Genomic DNA, 17,093 nt, shown 5'->3' with positions numbered 1-17,093 from the left:
AGGCTTTTATCTTCATGTCACCAAATCTGGTCCTACTGCACGTCAGAGTGCGAGCAAGGGCGGGGGTGGGGGGTGGGGGGGGGGGGGGGGGGGGGTTTGAGGGTTGCGGTGGGGAGCATTGCTGGCGCAATGGCAGGGTACTCAATGGTGGCATTCTTCCCCCTCAGCAGGGATGCACACACATACACACATGCCCTGCAACAGGGGATTCCCCCTGGAGTAATACAACCCATCACTACCTTATCACACCAATGCCCAAAGACAGGAGAGAGGAGTGTGTAAAAGAAGGTGGACTTAGATCTCTGTAGGACTCTGAGATTGCTTTGTTTCTACATGCCAACTTTAGGTTTTTGCAGATTTTGCATATCTGAGCATGTCGGTTCTCTTGTTCGCACGTGTGATTCAGTGACGTTTTAGAGGCATAAGTAACGGTAAAACGTTAGGCATGTACCTATTTGAAGGATGAGTACAAAGTCCCCTATCACATGGAGCAATTTTATTATCAAGTTAGCATGATCTTGTGTGCACTATGCATGGAAAAGGACTTGGGGGCTTGTTCTGACAGCTTGCATGGTTTCAAAGGAAACTTGTGAGGTGTGGCAAGATTAACTCTTCACATAGTTTCTGTGATGTCTCCTCAAGCAATCAACCAGAAGGGGCTTTAAGCACTATACACTAAAGAAACCATGCGTTCAACCTATTCCATTTCCCAAATGTTTGCACAGAGTTAACAGCAGCTGTGTGTCAAGACGAGACCAAGCAGGCAAAAGAAATAACCCACAAATAGTTTTTTAAAACGATATCAAACACATTTTTTGGCCTTAAATATCCAGTCTCCCTTTTTTACTTGCATATATTTAAGGGCTTTATTAGTTCTTTTTTTAGCTTTCTTAAAATGAATGGAGTTTGACTGTGACTGTCCTTTGTTTTCTGTTTTAAATAATTAATATATCATATGTATAATTAAATATTTAATTATATAATAATAATAATGTATGTTTTTGCTATATAAAACACTTAAGGACACTATACAGATACAAAAGTAAAAAACAAATTCACAAAATGTTATTAGCACAATAAATAATTTATCATATATATATTTTTTATTTGTTTTTATGCTAAGCACTTTGTGTTTCAACTTGAACGAAAAGCGCTATACAAATATATAAAGTTTGAATTGCTACAGAAAGATGTTTATATTATAGTAACAAGTCAAATGTCTTTTAAAATAATTATTTTTCAGATTTCTGTACATATACACACAGACACAAGAAAGGGAAATCTTTTGTATTTCAAATTTTATATTTTTAGAATTATTTCAGAGAACAGCTTTCATGGACAAAGAAAATAAAAGCAGATGTTGATGACAAACCAGGACCAGAACCCAAAAAGACAGAGTTTGAAATGTCTTCATATAAATAAGTTTTGGTATTAATAAAACAATAAAATATGGGATCGTTGGGATTTCTAACCTCAGACCCTCACACAAACAACCTTTGTGGAGTTAATAAGCCTTTAACTTGTAAAGAGATTTTGTGTTTTCTAGTTCTGGTGTTCAGGTTTTAGTTTACAGTACCTTCCACACCAATCAGAGATGGTGGCATGTTGTGTTAAAGTTTTGGAATGGTCAACTAAATTCCAGATGAATTTACCTTACCTTCAGTTGTTTTTAATTAGTTCCACAATAGTATGGACACTGGAGGCAAACTCTCTGTGAAAGGAGGATGCTGTCAGTAAGATTATCCTTAGGCAGAGGTGATGCCAATTGGAAGGCACGACAAGTATTAGATTGGCAACCAGGGTGCTTACTATTCTATATTTAAAAAAAGTAACTGAAAGAAAGGCTAACTTATTAATGTCTTGTTGGTGGACCTCAGGAGTATCTGACAAATGGCATTGCTGTGAGCAAAACAGTTTTTGAATGTGCAATGGTTGGTGGTTTAAGGAAGCGTGTTGCTTGGCAATCAAAGTCGTTATTCCATCTTAAATTTCTCTAGATGTGCTACAAATTCCCATCCCTTTAAACTTAGCCATACTTGTCCAGTGTTTCATGTTTTTAACAGCTGATAAGGCAGAAATGACTCATCCTATTTGGTACATCAACCATTACATCATCAGTTGGGTCTTTTCTGGTTACTGTACATACAAGGAACCCCTTCTGTAGAACTGTGCCAATGCAGACCAGATGAAAACTTTGCTTTGACCGAACTGTTGTTGTTATATCCGGCTTTCCTCTCAAAAGGCATGATTATGTTGATGATGATGACAGATTTGCTCAGTGCTGTTTGTCTAATTCTTGTTTTGCCTTCGTCACACCAATGTGGCTTTGACTGCTGCCTCGTGATGTTTCCCCTTTGTTCGTTTCCTTTATTAATACTGAATATTAACACATTTTTTGTTAAAGGGAAGGGACCCTGCAAAGAAAAGGTTAAAGGAGAACAAGGGTTTGCATGTGCAGTTGTGTTCAGCTTTTCTGTGCATTTTCTGGATCTGGTGATCTCCTCTCTGTTTCTGTAAATCTGCTCTGTTTGTTTCTGCATTCATCATATAATCCCAATTATTTTGCATTTACTTGTTCTAACTTTAGTAAGGACTACAGGCAACAATGGGCTAAATTTGCTTTAACCTGCATGAACAATACATCTTTTCACATTTCACATGATCAGTGTTCTTTTGTATATGTTTTAAATAAATAAACAATTAAACTTTTAATTTAGAGTTGATATGAAGGTGTGAGATTGCAAATGGGGACTCTATTGATGCCTAAGTGACATTTATTCTGCTCTGTGAGAAAACAAAACAAACATACAGCTATCATAAGTGGAAACTCAGTGGTTGGCAGCTAAAATGAACTTTAATATTGATGTTTCCTCAGGTTTGTTTTGGTTCTCTTAGCTGAGTTTATGATACACCGGACAGGGGATCTCTGAAGATACAGAAAAACTGACTGGAGTACATTTTTCTTAACTCAACATTGTTCCAAAAACAACACCTCCGCAGGACAAACTCAAGTTTAAAGCTCTGTTTGGTCCACCGACAAACTAATCTCACATACTTAAATATGAGCAAATTTGAGCTCAGATAAATTTTAAACTGATGGATTTACACTTCCTTCCCTTGAACAGGAAAAACATTAAAAAGTTAAATGAAAGCACAATGTAAATACCTTTTTGGTGTTTAATCTGATTTTTAAAGGACCTTTATACCACGGTCTAGGTGAATACTTGATTCTCATTGGCTCCTGGGTGTGGATTAAAAAGTAATAATCCACAGACCCCCAGGGTAACACACACTCACTTTCTCCACGGAGCTAGCCGTGATCGGTAAAAGTCTTTCCTTTTTCTTACGAAATGTGCACATCCATCTTTGTAAACGTTTGGATGTGTTTTGTTTTTGTGGGTGAAACTCAGACACGCTGCCGAGGCTTCACGCCTAGGTTGGCGTCATGAAATGGGTGGCACCCACAAGGAGTGAAAGCTAGTGCCTCAGAGATCGAGTTGTCTTACGTCAGGGTAGGAAAATTAATTAACTAGCCTAAAAACCTCATATTTCATTTAAAAAAATGTTCTTTAGTGTGCCAAAAGTATTATATTATAATATATATGGGTACAGTTTACTCTGAAAGGCTTAAGAATAGAATGATGTGGGCCCTTCAACATGCGATATAAAGGGAAAATGTTCTCTTTTGTAACCTGCCTCTAGTGGTCTTTTGGGGGACTGCAACATTTTGAAACATGTGGTTTGCACCAACCAATGAAGGGCAAGGCTTTGGCTGAGCTTTATGATTTGTTTCCTGTTTTGGCAAAGACACTTTTAATGTCCCAGAGGACTCTAGTAATCAGAAACAGTGATTTACATCTGAATGCTTCTTTTCTTCTTTGTGTCTGTGCATCTTTCCGAGTTGGGGATCTGGTCTAGTCTAACTATTGTACAGGATCATATGTTTCAGTGATTAGAACTTTCATGGGGGAATTCTCTCAACTGAAAATGCTTCGAAGATCATGGGGAAACTTATTCAACAGCTGGAAAAGATGAGACCTGTAGTGAAGCTCAATACGACCTTTTGTTCCCAACAGTTCCAATATACCAAGCAGAGAATGCAGTTGCCAAGCAAACGCACGAGAGAAGCTTTTACTTGTCCCTAGCTTATACTCAGACTACCTACTGTATAAGTTCTTCAATTTGTGCCAATGTAGGTTGATGTGGCTGATCAAACTCCCTAAACAGTGGATTCTTTGTGCCAGTGTCCAGCTACTTGTTGTGAGGAGCTAAAGACTCACCTTTGATGCTTGCTGAAAGCGTGTCAGATTCTGTTTCCTTCCTTTTGCTTTCTGAAGTGTACTGAGCCTTGGCTTATAGATAGGAACTTGTGCTGAGTAGAACATATTCACAGGTAAACCCAAATGTGGTCTTTCAATCTTGATACCTGAGAGCTCTTAGACTTTTGCTAACTTTCTTTCAATCCCTTAAGAAGGGTCGGGAACTAACCTAAATTTGTCACAGCTTCTGGATTTCCTTTTTTTTTCCTGTTGTATACAGTAGGTTATCTTGGTTTCTAAACCAAAAAATAGCCCGAGGATGGTGCTGCTTCACATATTGTAAACTAATGTGAATTTTCTTGCTCAGAACAAGCAGGAATCTGTTAAAAGAACAGACGTCAGTCGCCGTTTAGGTAGTTCTATTACACGCTTGTGTCACAGCTGTTTTTATATGCTGTGAGCCCTAGTGACTTTAACATATTTAATCTTGCAAACACAATTTGTATAATATTTTGCTCCATAAATCCAGAGATTGCTCCAAGAATCCCCAATGCAAATACTGCTTAAATGCTAATCTATTTAAAACACGTGTAATGAAGTGGATCTGTTTTGGATTTACAGCAAACAGTCATCTGTCATTGAAAACGTCAAAGGTCCCCTGGAAATGTGCAAAACCTGTATCAGTGTGTGTGTGATCGCGCGTGAAAGAGACTGCAATCTCCATGGTAACAGGTTCAAAGTTCAGGTCTGCTTGCAGTGCATGTCAACTCCTTACTAGCCTTGGCTACATGTGCAAAATGTCTTCTTATCGGATCAAAGATTGAACTAGAATTGAACTGTGTACATGGGTCCAAAAAAATGTTATCCGATTATAACAAACGTTTACATACGCCACCCTTTCGATCGGAAGAAATCATTTTGACATAAACAGAACTATCTAAAATACCAGAAACGCCCATAGAAGGAGAAATAGCAAGTTCCGTTGTAAACAAACAAAGCTGCAGCAAAGAGCAGATCATCTTCTAAAAGTGCTTTTATTATTATTATGATTATTATTAAGTTCCTGTTCATAATTTTCAAAAATGTGCAGCCTGTGCTTTATTCTTGGCCGCACGGATTCGGAAGAAGGGTTAAAATAATACGTGCCAACAGCAACATTTAGCTTTGGATGCACTTAAAATCTGTGCGGTCAATGCTCCAATGTTCATCTTGGCTGCACGTAAATATGTGGCAATAAGATCAGCCTTCATTTTGTTTGGATATGATTGGTAACACAAATTCACGGGATTGTTTCTCAAGACTGCTCAGAGCAGCCTTTCTGCATTCAAAAGCTGCCTCAGCCAGCTCATACAGTGTCCCAAAGCCACTCCTTTGCTTGGAGACACAGTTTTCTCGGGAGACACGATTCTCATGAGAAGAGCAGCCGGACGGATTGTGGTTCAAAGCCTCCGCGGAGCGCACACCGTAACAAAGCACCCTCCCCTGCTTGCAAACAGAAAGCTTTGAGTCCGGCTGCTCTGTTCAGAGACACAGTTCGCTTCCATGGAGCAGCCAGCCGGTCCTGTTAGTGCTCCAAAGCCTCATCTGGAGTGCCACACCATCTACGCATGACGTAAAAGCCGGAGCAGTAATGACCCACAATCGGAATAAACCACGATTGGATCAACAATCAGCATAACCTACGTATCTCGATCTGAATTTTTTTTTGAGTCGAATAAGTCTGATCGGGTCAGAGAATTCCAAGCGGTGTGTTTACATGTGGCAGTCAAGCTTGTTATTCTGATCAGGCAGTCAAGCCACAAAACCTCATCCAAACTGACTTGCAAAAACACTGCAACAACACAATCAAAAGAATCTGAATCCACACAAAAATTCTTTGGAAAATCTACACTGTGCATTATTAAATACTTAGAAAACTCAATAAGCTAAAGCTCCAAAAACTTGCCTATAAATCTTTACATTTTTGTTAGAAACAGATTTTTTTCCCAATGACCTAGTTACCTAATTTCAAAACCCTCCCTGTTCTTACATTGGTAAAATTGAAGGGATGTATTTCTTTTTTCACATGACTGTATGAGTGGGTCCACTGCTTGTGTGTGATGTGGTTTTTGTCATTAGGATTAAGACGTTGAACTCATTATTTCAAAGATTTTAAATCTTAATATATCAGATAAAAACAAGCAGGCCCCCTTTGGCTGAGATGCAATCAGTGTTTCACTGAACAGTGCATCAAGTGACTACAGACTAAACCATTAAATGTAGTTCATGGATGAATTTTAAAATGCTAGGTTGCCGGCTAACTGGGATAGTAAGTTTTACCACACTTTGTATATATAAATAACATCCAAACTTGTACTCATTTTTACCTTTTTATCTTCCACAATAATAGATAGATGTTTTTGTTTTAAAATTGCGCATATTGAATAATCTAAACTACTCAATTAAGTTCATTTCTTCTCAGAGCCGGCTTGTTTCCTTAACAGCTTGTAGTTTTGTATCTTGTACAACAGACTTATGACATTTTAAAGGCTGAGTCAGTGTGTTTAGTGGCTTTCAAATGCTTTATTTTGTGTGTGTGTTAGTCATTTTTGGTTTAGAGTGGATACATTTACTTTGCATTTGAAACCTTATTGCTGCTTGAACTATCATCAGTCTAGGTCACATGGTGACCATAAGGGTAGATACACAACAAAGATTACCAAGTGGTTGTATTTTCATGATTCACTTTAGTAGGCAAAAGTGGAAAGTTTCTTTTTTGGGCTAACGCATTTTCAGAGCCTGTCTGTGCTTTTAATAAATGTTTTTTGCGTCTTGTCACCCAATAATGGTTTCAAGAAACTATCTCCACAACACAGGAATGCTAAAGATTTTAAATTGATTGACATGTGTCTGTCTGGAAAGGGCCATTTCATAAGCTTTTACAGAGAACCTTGGTGTGAGCCATTGTAGAAAAACTATGGTGAACTTTCTCATGAGTGATTGTCCGATCAAAAGTTTTCCAAAAACTAACTTACCCTAAAGGTTAAAAAAGAACCCACACTATCATAAAAAAAACTGAAATCCGTTTTTTGGATGACAGTTCATGAGCTAAGATTGAACCACAAAAAAACAAAAAAAGAAAAGAAAACCAAACTGGCCTTTGCGGTGTTCCAAAGCAAACCCTTTTTTGACAAAAAATAGCTTGCCTGTTTGGGTTTAAAATTCTGTTAAATGATGAAACAAATAAAAATATTTGGTGAATGTTAATCTCATGATATTTTGCATTAAGATATTGCAGCAAAACATCATTCAAACTAAAAGTCATTTGTGGTGGCCTTCGTATGATGGTCTGGCAGCTGTTCTACAACCAAGAGAATTTGCTCAGCCATCAGGAGCTTTTTTGGTTCTTGCAGTGGTTCTAAACATAACTGAAAGTAGACCTTGAGGTCTCAGAAGAAAAATTGACTAAGGGTTTTGAAGTGGCCTAGTCAAAATCCAACCTCAAAACCAATCACCATGTTAAGATTTGATCTTAAAAAGAAAGTTCATACTAGAAAACCCACCATTGTGGGGAAAGACAGTCATTGAAAATGTTTGGCCGCAATTGTGGCTGCTGATGATAGCGTGTTGAGCTAATTTTTTTTCAAGCCAGATAGAAGATTTTTATATGTCAACAAATAACATGCCAGTCAGGTAAAACAACTGGTTGTCCGGCCCCTCTGTCCCTGTAAAGACAACTGTGATAAGCACAAGTTGTCTTTTAACCCCTTGTGCTATCCTAGGCACTTTAACATTGTGAGTTGGGTCATCTAGACCCACTAGACAGTGCTCTGAAACTTTTTTCATCATTGATTTGTGATCTTCTCTGGTGTCCATGGATTACATGAAATCTTTCCACCTTTATCCACCTTTGTTATGGTAGGGAAAACACGTCAATGTAAGGGTGGGGTCATCTAAGATAGCACAAGGGTTAAGGATCAAACTTTATTTAAACACAACCTCAAATTCAACTCCACTACAATTGAAGTAAACTAGAAGGTCAAGACAAAGGCCATTTATGGTTTTACATGCGATTTCCACACATTTTAAACACCCATTGAAGATGTTTTTTTCAGCACAGTTACCAATTACTCACAAGTGAGGCATCTCTTTAATTCATTCATCTTCTTACGTTTATTCCCTTTCGAGGTCACGGGGCTGCTGGAGCCTATCCCAGCCACTTGTGGGCAAAGGCAGGGGACACCCTGGACAGGTCGCCAGTCTGTCGCAGGGTAGAGTGTCTGCAATCACACACCCACGCACTTTCATATTCACACCTAGGGACAATTTAGGTTGACCAATTAACCTTTTTGAGTCCCCGGAGAAAACCCACACATGCACGGGGAGAACATCCCCCATTAATGTTCTGAACCGGGGCCTTCTTGCTGTGAGGCAAGAGCGCTAACCACTACGCCACCGTGCAGCTATCCGCTCTTTAATTCAGCTGGTCTAAAAAGCCTTTATTCCACACCCATGCCAAGTCTCTAATTTTCGGAGGCCATAGCTACTGCAAACAGAGGTTCTCCACAAACACACGCACTGTCATGAAAAAATGCTGGGATCTCTCCAAAGATCTATTTTCTTTTTTGTTACAGCTTGACCTGCCCATCCTCTGTAAAGTAAAAGTGAACACTTTTTACCAAAAATTAGGGATTCAGATCTGATATCTTGCTGTTATAGCCATAAAGGGGTCACAGAAAGAAGAAGTGGGTGATGATGATGCCTTTGGACGACTGGACTGAAAGAAAGCAATGATATATTCATCATGGGTGGACAATTGGAGCAGAATTAAGACAAAAATCAATTTAGGAAATGGTAAATGGCGAATACTTATATAGCGCTTTCTACCCTCTTTCAAAGGCCCAAAGCGCTTTACAGTCACAGACCCATTCACCCATGCACACACACATTCACACACTGATGGCGGCTCCGCTGCCGAACACTGGCGCCAACCTCCCACCAGAGGGAAAGTGGGGTTCAGTGTCTTGCCCAATGACACTTCGACACATGGGCGTGCAAGGCGGGAATCGAACCTGCAATATTACAATCATGGGTCGACCGCCCTACCGCTGCACCACAGCCTTGTTCTCCCTACCAGACAGGACCAAATTAACTGTCTGGACAGAGTTCATACGATTGAGACACAGTGCCGTGCTTTGGACTGATTTGAAACCAGTATTTCTTACTCTAATGCTCATTGCCATCTTGGTAAGATATGACATCACTGAACCACAGACTTTTTGAAAATGGTCAAATAATACAAATAGTACAGTTGGCTGGTAGAACATGTCCAGTGAGATCTCATTAGAGAATTCAGGAGCTGCACGTCAGTGAAAGACCATCGACCCAGTTAAGGACAACTGTTTGTCAGAAGGCCTTGAACCTGAACTTCAGGCCAGTAAAAAAAAATTGTGTTGTCAAGTTTACCCGATTTATGTTGAAGCAAAGCAAGAATGTTTTGTTTGTGTAACATCCAACTAATGGTTAACCAGCCAGCTAAACTGGTTCCTGTTACTTTGTTTGTCAAACCAGCCCAAAACAGAAACACAAGTGTTGCCCCTTGTTAGATGGCGGCTGAACAAAGATGCTCACAAAATGATATGATTGCAGCCGGTAAGATGGAGGTGCAGTGAGTAGTGAATACTACAACACCTGAGATGGTTGATGTTCGCTTTTCAATTTAGTGAAACTTTGTATTTAAAACGTTTTAAATGATTACCAGCACTGCAATGTTTTTCAAGTTTTAACACGATACACTGTAATTATTAGTGTACAAATGGTGCATGCCAATTTGGTCTCACCTTGTATTGCAGCTCGCAATAAGCAGGTGTTGCTTATAGAGCATGCTAACACTAGTCTGCAGCTCATTATTGTGATTTACCTTACCTTTTGAGAACGCCTGAGCAAAACAACCTCAGGCATCTAAACTATTAAATACTCATCTCCTCTACTTGGTCCAAAGCGTCTTTGACATAATTAGTAAGCTGTGCTCAAGAATAAGTGTTGAAACTTTAGTTTGGCTCAAACATTAGGGATGTAATGAAACCGAATTGGCTTTATAAAAATGTATTTACAGGCTACAACAAACTTTACCAGTGCAGCTTTAACAAAATACATTTCTCCAAAAAAATGTATTTGTTATTTTGGATAATAAATGATGGATTCTTTTATTTTCATTGATGTTATTCCATTGCTTTAGTGGATTTTTAAACGAGATTGGGATTTAAAAGTTGTATCTCAGCTTTTTGAATGGATGTGAAAACAAGCACCTTTAATAATTTTGAACACATTGCATCACATAGGGCTGTGATGCAGAGGTAAAGCGGTCGACCTTTAATCGAAATATAACAGGCTCGTTCCCACCCTACCCGTCCATGTCCTGAAGTGTCCTTGGGCAAAACACTAAACCCCACTGGTGATCAAATGTTTGTTTGTTTCAGCATGTGTTATGGTATTGTCATTAGGTAGGCTAAGAATATCCTTGAATCTAAAATGATTGACTGTTTGATTGAAGTTTAATGTTAAAGGTTTTAAAACTGTACAAACCTGAGTTTGCAGACAAAAATCTAAACAGTTTTTAACTCGTTTTCCCAACCACCCATGCCTAAGCTTGCATCCACACTCCTAGAAGTGAATGAATAATGTTTTTGGATGACTGTGAGCATCGAGATGTAATTGCTTTATGCCGTGAAAGTAAAAAGCATGTGCAGCCCAGTTTAACGAGGAGAAGTGGTGAATAATCCCAGATTTCTTTGTAAAAGAACTTGTCCGATCCTGTTTTGCCTGTGGCTGTTTGCAATAACACTCACAGGTAAAACTATATGTGGGTGCTTGCTTGCACAAGTAATATAATTTTTTTTAAAGTGACTAAGTAAAGTCATTTGTCAAAGTACCAGTGCCTTAACCTTTGGGCCACTAAAACCTGAAAATGAAGATGGCAAATTTATGAATACAATTTACAAAAAAATGTATGGGGGCAGGTTTCGTGTACTTTGACTTTTGTTCTTTTTTTTCATACATGTTCACAGATTGTAAATTTTTAAGTGACTGTAAAGAAAATATGTCTTTTACAATCGATAACAAAATTTGCAAGAACTTCTTTGAATACTTTTAAAATATTTCAATTAACACTGGTTAAATCCCCATAGTCCTGTTTGTCTTAAACTTTAGAGAAAACTTAATTTTTATTAGTTTGTCACTGTACTTGCTTTTTTGAAATTTACCTTGTGTCTTTCGGTGAGTCAATGTAGGACTTTTTTTTAAAGCGTTTTGCTCAGAGATGCTGACAAAAAAAATGTATGTTTGCAACTAGAAGTGAAGAAAAAAGCTTCTCCAATTAAACCAGTTTTGAGACCCAAACACCTGATTTGTTTTACTTCCTATTTACACTTGTTGCTTTCAGTCATGGGTTAAGTTTATGTGATGATGATTTTCAATTTTAGATATGGGAATAAGAAAGGCATGTCAAAGTTTAGGTAACAATTTCTCTGATCATCTTTTGAATTATTTAAAAAGTTCCCAGTTATGTTTTAATTATAATTATGCTGTTTTTATCCAAAAAAGAAACAAACAAACAAAAACGTCATTTTGTAGCACATAGTTTCAGCAGAGCGACAGTGTTTTTTTTAAGAAAGTCTCCTATAAGTTGTGGTTGAATGTTTCCACCCCTTTCCATCAGCCATTTTTTTATGCACTCTCCCACCAGCTTACAGCCCCTTACAACACCAACATAACATTACTGGTGCAACAAAAAAGATGAGCAATATCCAGCTGTACAGTTTTGAGCCAGATGCCAGCTCAAAGGAAGAAAACAAAGACGTTCATGGATCTATTTGTCTCCAATTGGATGTATCAGAATGGAGCAGAGCAGGGAGCTTGTGGCCTGCCGATTGGAGGTTCGACATCACAGCTATAAAAATCTCCAAGCCACATTATTTTGTCTGCTCCTGATTCACAAAAAAAAGTCATATTTACAACTTCAAGGCTAATTTTCTTTATATGTCCTCTGTCAAAAGAAAAATGTCGCAAGAACATGTTAAAAACACCAAAAACATGATTTTCATTGGAGTGGGTCTTTAAGAAAATGCTTTTGTGACCATTTCCCAAGTGATTATATTTACATGATTATACCGAGATCAACATACAACATGTTGGTGCATGAAAGCTGTGCTCACCATATGACCTCCACCTACCCTTTTATTATTACTTATTCCCTTTCACTTCTAAATATTCAAATATCTTTTTCTTGTGATCAGTACCTGCCGTTTGAGAATTGTCGGTTTGTGGGAACTTAGCATCTTAACATAACCACTGAGTGGGCTTCCACTTGAAATGATCCCATTGTGATCTTCCGAGAATTCCTAAAAGCACAGCAAGAGACACTCCCAGTCATTACCATAAAACAGATTTCCTCCAGTGAAAGAGGAGCTTTAGGACTTCCCTCATTCCGCTCACACAGCTGCATAGCTGAGGAGCACGGATTTACGTACACAGCTCCCTGTAACTGGAAGTGCCGGCCTGATGCGGGGGAGGGCTGGGCCTAAAAGTGTTGACAGCTTGACATTGAGGTTAAATGTTCACAGGGAATCACAGCGTCATCTGCTCTTTTCTTTCTGTCTTAGGAATGTTGAAAGCTTGGTAACTCTTTCATTTGAGCTGTTTACAACTTCCTCTCCCGTAACAACACACTGATATTATTTACAATGCCTTTGCATCATTTTGAACTCACTGTAAACTCCCGTGGCTCACTCACAAACACACGAAGATAACCACATAACAGAGTAACTGCTAAACTGGCGGTTTCTGAGGCTTATGACCTTGACCAAATTCAAAAAGATGTCAAATGTGCAACTGCACTATGTAAACTAAATACTAAAGTCATCTAAAAGATTTGTTCTGCAACTTCAAAAAAAAACCAAATCAGATAAGAACATGTAATAAAATGTAAACAAATAACGTAAAAGAGACTTAGTAATACTTGCAAGTTTCAGATAGAAAAAGTTAAAACATGATAAAGCGCTTTTTTCTATTTTTGAAACTGTTTTAACTGTAAAGACCCATTCAGATGAAAATCATGCTTTCGGTGTTTTTTCAATTTTTTTATTTTTAAATGTTCTTGTGGCATTTTTCTGATGTTGGAGGACATTCAAAGCTCAAAGTTGCATTTCTGAGATTTTTTTTTTTCAAATTGTGGCGATTCAGAAGCAGACAAAAAAATGCAGCTTCAAAAAGCTTGTATCTGTGATGTAGAACCTCCAATCAGCTGCCACTGGCTTGCTGCTCCGCTTGATTCTAATTCATCCACTTGCAGACAAATAGATCCCTTAACTTCTTTGTTTTTGTCATCTGAGCTGGCATCTCACTCAAAACTGTACAGTTGGATAGCTCCAATATTACTCACCTTTTTTGTTGCATCAGTAATGTTATTTTGGGAGTGTGAGAGGCTTTAAGCTATAGCAGAAGAGTGTGGAAACAAAGGGCTCTCAGTAATGGAGAAGGAAGGGGTGTTGCTCCCGCCCACAAGTCAGAAGGGATATTTTTAATGACCTACTGGTACTGCCGCTCTGCAGAAACTATGATCTAGAAAATGACAAGTTTTTCTTTATATGGGCTAAAAACAGCATCATTATAATTAAAAGACCGCTAGGAATGCTTTCATGATAGAAGATGACTGAAGGGGTCTTTTGGAAAAGCAAGTGATCTGATATTTTTCCGTGACAATATAACATATGAGCTCAAAGAGAAATTCCACAGATTTAGCACCACACCTGGACAGAATTTTTTCCCTTACAAGAAACTGATTTTAAATCATGTAAAATACAGCCTGCACCTACAGTATCTTGTTTGCTCTTGTCTAGGCAATATGAACTAGCAAGTTCTGTCTTAAAACCATCTGTAACTGGCTCCCTGGCCTGATATTGAATCCTATATATGGGGAGCACACAATTAAGTGAGGAAAAACTTTCTTAGCAAACCTTTGTTGTGTGGTTAAGTGAAAAAAACCCACTCAAGCCTGCATTATATGCTATACAAATGTCAAAGGTTGCAATGATTTAATCCACAACAGTCTCATAGATAATTACAGCTCCTGTCCATGTCTGCACTCCACAGACACAGTAACATTTCTGTAATGGTAAATTAAAAAAACATATTTTTTGAATGTTTAAGATTTAGTATAGTTTTATTCTCCTTAAAAAACATTAAACGAAATATGCAACAAAACTGTACTTTCTTTGCTTATTGAATCTGAGTTTTACACTCCAGGGCGTCTCTAATAGATTATTACTGCCTTGGAGTTGCATAGTCATCAGTGTGTCTACATGTATCTGTGAAATTTCTGCGGTAATGTTTGTACGTTATTGATCCTGCAGTGATAGTGGGAGTGAAAATTAGAGCAGCTTTAGCTCAGTCACCAGGACGGTGGAGACAGCACTCATCCCTCCTTCTTTGTTGAATAATCTTCTTACTCACCGGATGTGATTCACCTAACTTAACTCTGTTAACTCTGAGAGAGTTCTGCTGTCTAAATGTTTGGTTGATAATGTTGTGTAATGTTTGGAACGTTGTGTGGTTGTGGAATAAATAACTTTGTTTAAGTTTCTGGCTAGGAGCTGCTCTGATTCTGTGTGTGGTCAAATTGTTTTTGGCCACATATAAAGGTTATTAGTTTTGCAGAAAAACCTGGTTATAAATTATGTGCCTTTGAATTAATCTACTGCGACCAAATGTAAACCTTTTGAAAACAACATCTGCAAAATGTTGACTTTCAAAAGCGATTTTGCAATTTCTGCTTCTTTAAAATAGTAGCAGATTTGTTTCCAATAAACTGCAATTTGGTCTACATGGAATTTTAAAAAGAGTTCTAAAAAAAATCTTACAATAAAATGACTAATAGTAACTGATAACAGTAACTCCACATCTGTGTTACTGGGTAATTTTTTTGCTGGGATTCCTAATGTTTTGATGGTTCTAACCAAACTGTGTCGTCGTGTTCTAACAGTCATGACTTTGTGGTGGAGCAGGCAGCAAAAGTCTCATCACACTGGCATAATTCTATTGTGCAAAGTCAGTCAAAAATCATGCATGTATCAATTTGTCTCAGAATGTCATCCTTAAACCAGGGCTCAAGAACCCATCCAGAAAAACTGCTGCCATTAATCAAAGTACATCACTCATCACTGTAGCAAAATCCTCACGTTTGGTCTGATGACAGTAAATAAGCAACCCAACTCTAAAAGCTGAACCAAACAACAAACCCAATGTTATATTAACTTTGACAAATAACAACACACCACAAAAAACTGGGTAGTAACATAATCTAGGTACTGTACGCAGTCACACACACATCCACACCTGTAGACAGTTCAGTTACCAATTAACATATGAAGCATGTTTTAGACCATGGGAGGATTCGGAGTGCCTGGTGAAAACCCACGTACGCATGAGGAGAACATGCAAGCATCACACAAAAACGCTCCGTGTGAGATTTGAACTAGGGCCCTTTTCTCTGTGAGGCCAGAGTGCTAACCACTACCCAATATGCAATCTCTTAAACAAACTAGTTGGATTTTTCATTTTTCCAATAAAGGCTGCAACACTATGGACCAAACAAATGTAGAAAGTTCTGTATCAACTTTTAATGTAAATTCATTTATTAATCTTATTTCTAACCATTGTACTGTTGGGCACTCAAAGTTGCACATAGGCTGCCATTTGAATAGCCCTGGAGCGGGCGGGTGAGGATGTGACCCACAATCCAAACCAAAATCCAGAAGAATATGAGCTCACATAAACAAAAAGCACCAAGTGGCTTTCTCAGTAAACATTTGTGCTGAGCTAGGGTGAGAAGTACCAAAATTAAAATGGGACCAACAACTGTGGTCCCAAGATGAAAGAGGGACAATGGCGCAGGCCCAGAAGAATCAGGTGGATAGGATAGTGCTCAACAAAGTACAGAAGAAACCATTTTCCATGTGAATCCGCTGTTTATTCCCTCTATGTCTGAAACTATTGTCTTTTTTTTTTACTTCAACACCAATTATCTCTTGTAGGTTGCATACCTGTTTTAAATCAGATGTACTACTGAAGGATGTTTATGAAGACAAGCTAGACTTACAGTCCAGTGTTGTCTTCTCATTTAACACATCTATCATTCCTTTCCGTGCTCCCTGTTTCCTTCCATGATTTTTCCAATCACTGAATGAGTGGGTGTTTTTTGCAGCTTCTGTCCAGAGACGGGCTTCCACAGTGGAAACATTTTCACATTCTTTTCTGGGTTCTTTCCAAACAAGCAGTTAAAGTGCAGCTGGGCCTAAATGCTTAGGAAATGCAGAAGTGTTCCCACTCTCCTTTACCCTGACCTATCCATGCATAGCTTTAAAACTCCTGTATCTTGTTATTTAATCAGGTTTTTCCTTTAATTTTATTTGTGCGTAAAAAGTTAAGAGAAAATGTTGGCTTTAAAAAGGGAGTGTACCACATCAGTTCCTAAGAACAAAGTGTCAGCTTTCTTGTTATTTGTCCCTGACTTTTCAGCCTCTGATTGGCCAAACACACCTGATCCAGGTGAATCACAATGATTATAGCCAGGGTTTCTGGAAAACAAGGAGCACAGTGGATTTTGCATTTTCTCACCCCTGCTCTGAAGAATCATTCTGTTTGTGGGGTGAAGCTTTCTAACAAAGTTTTTTTACTAAAGAAATGTGAAATCCCATGTTGTATCATATTTGATCTGCACATTTCTGAGACCATAATCTCATTAGCATGACCATAATTTTCCTTAAAAACCCATTTTATAAAATTAGGTACGGGTAACAC

The sequence above is a fragment of the Oryzias latipes genome, chromosome 16 (assembly GCF_053564925.1).
Source record: "Oryzias latipes strain Hd-rR chromosome 16, Olatipes_Hd-rR_3.1".
NCBI classification, from domain to species: domain Eukaryota; kingdom Metazoa; phylum Chordata; class Actinopteri; order Beloniformes; family Adrianichthyidae; genus Oryzias; species Oryzias latipes.
This window is presented reverse-complemented; position numbering follows the sequence as displayed.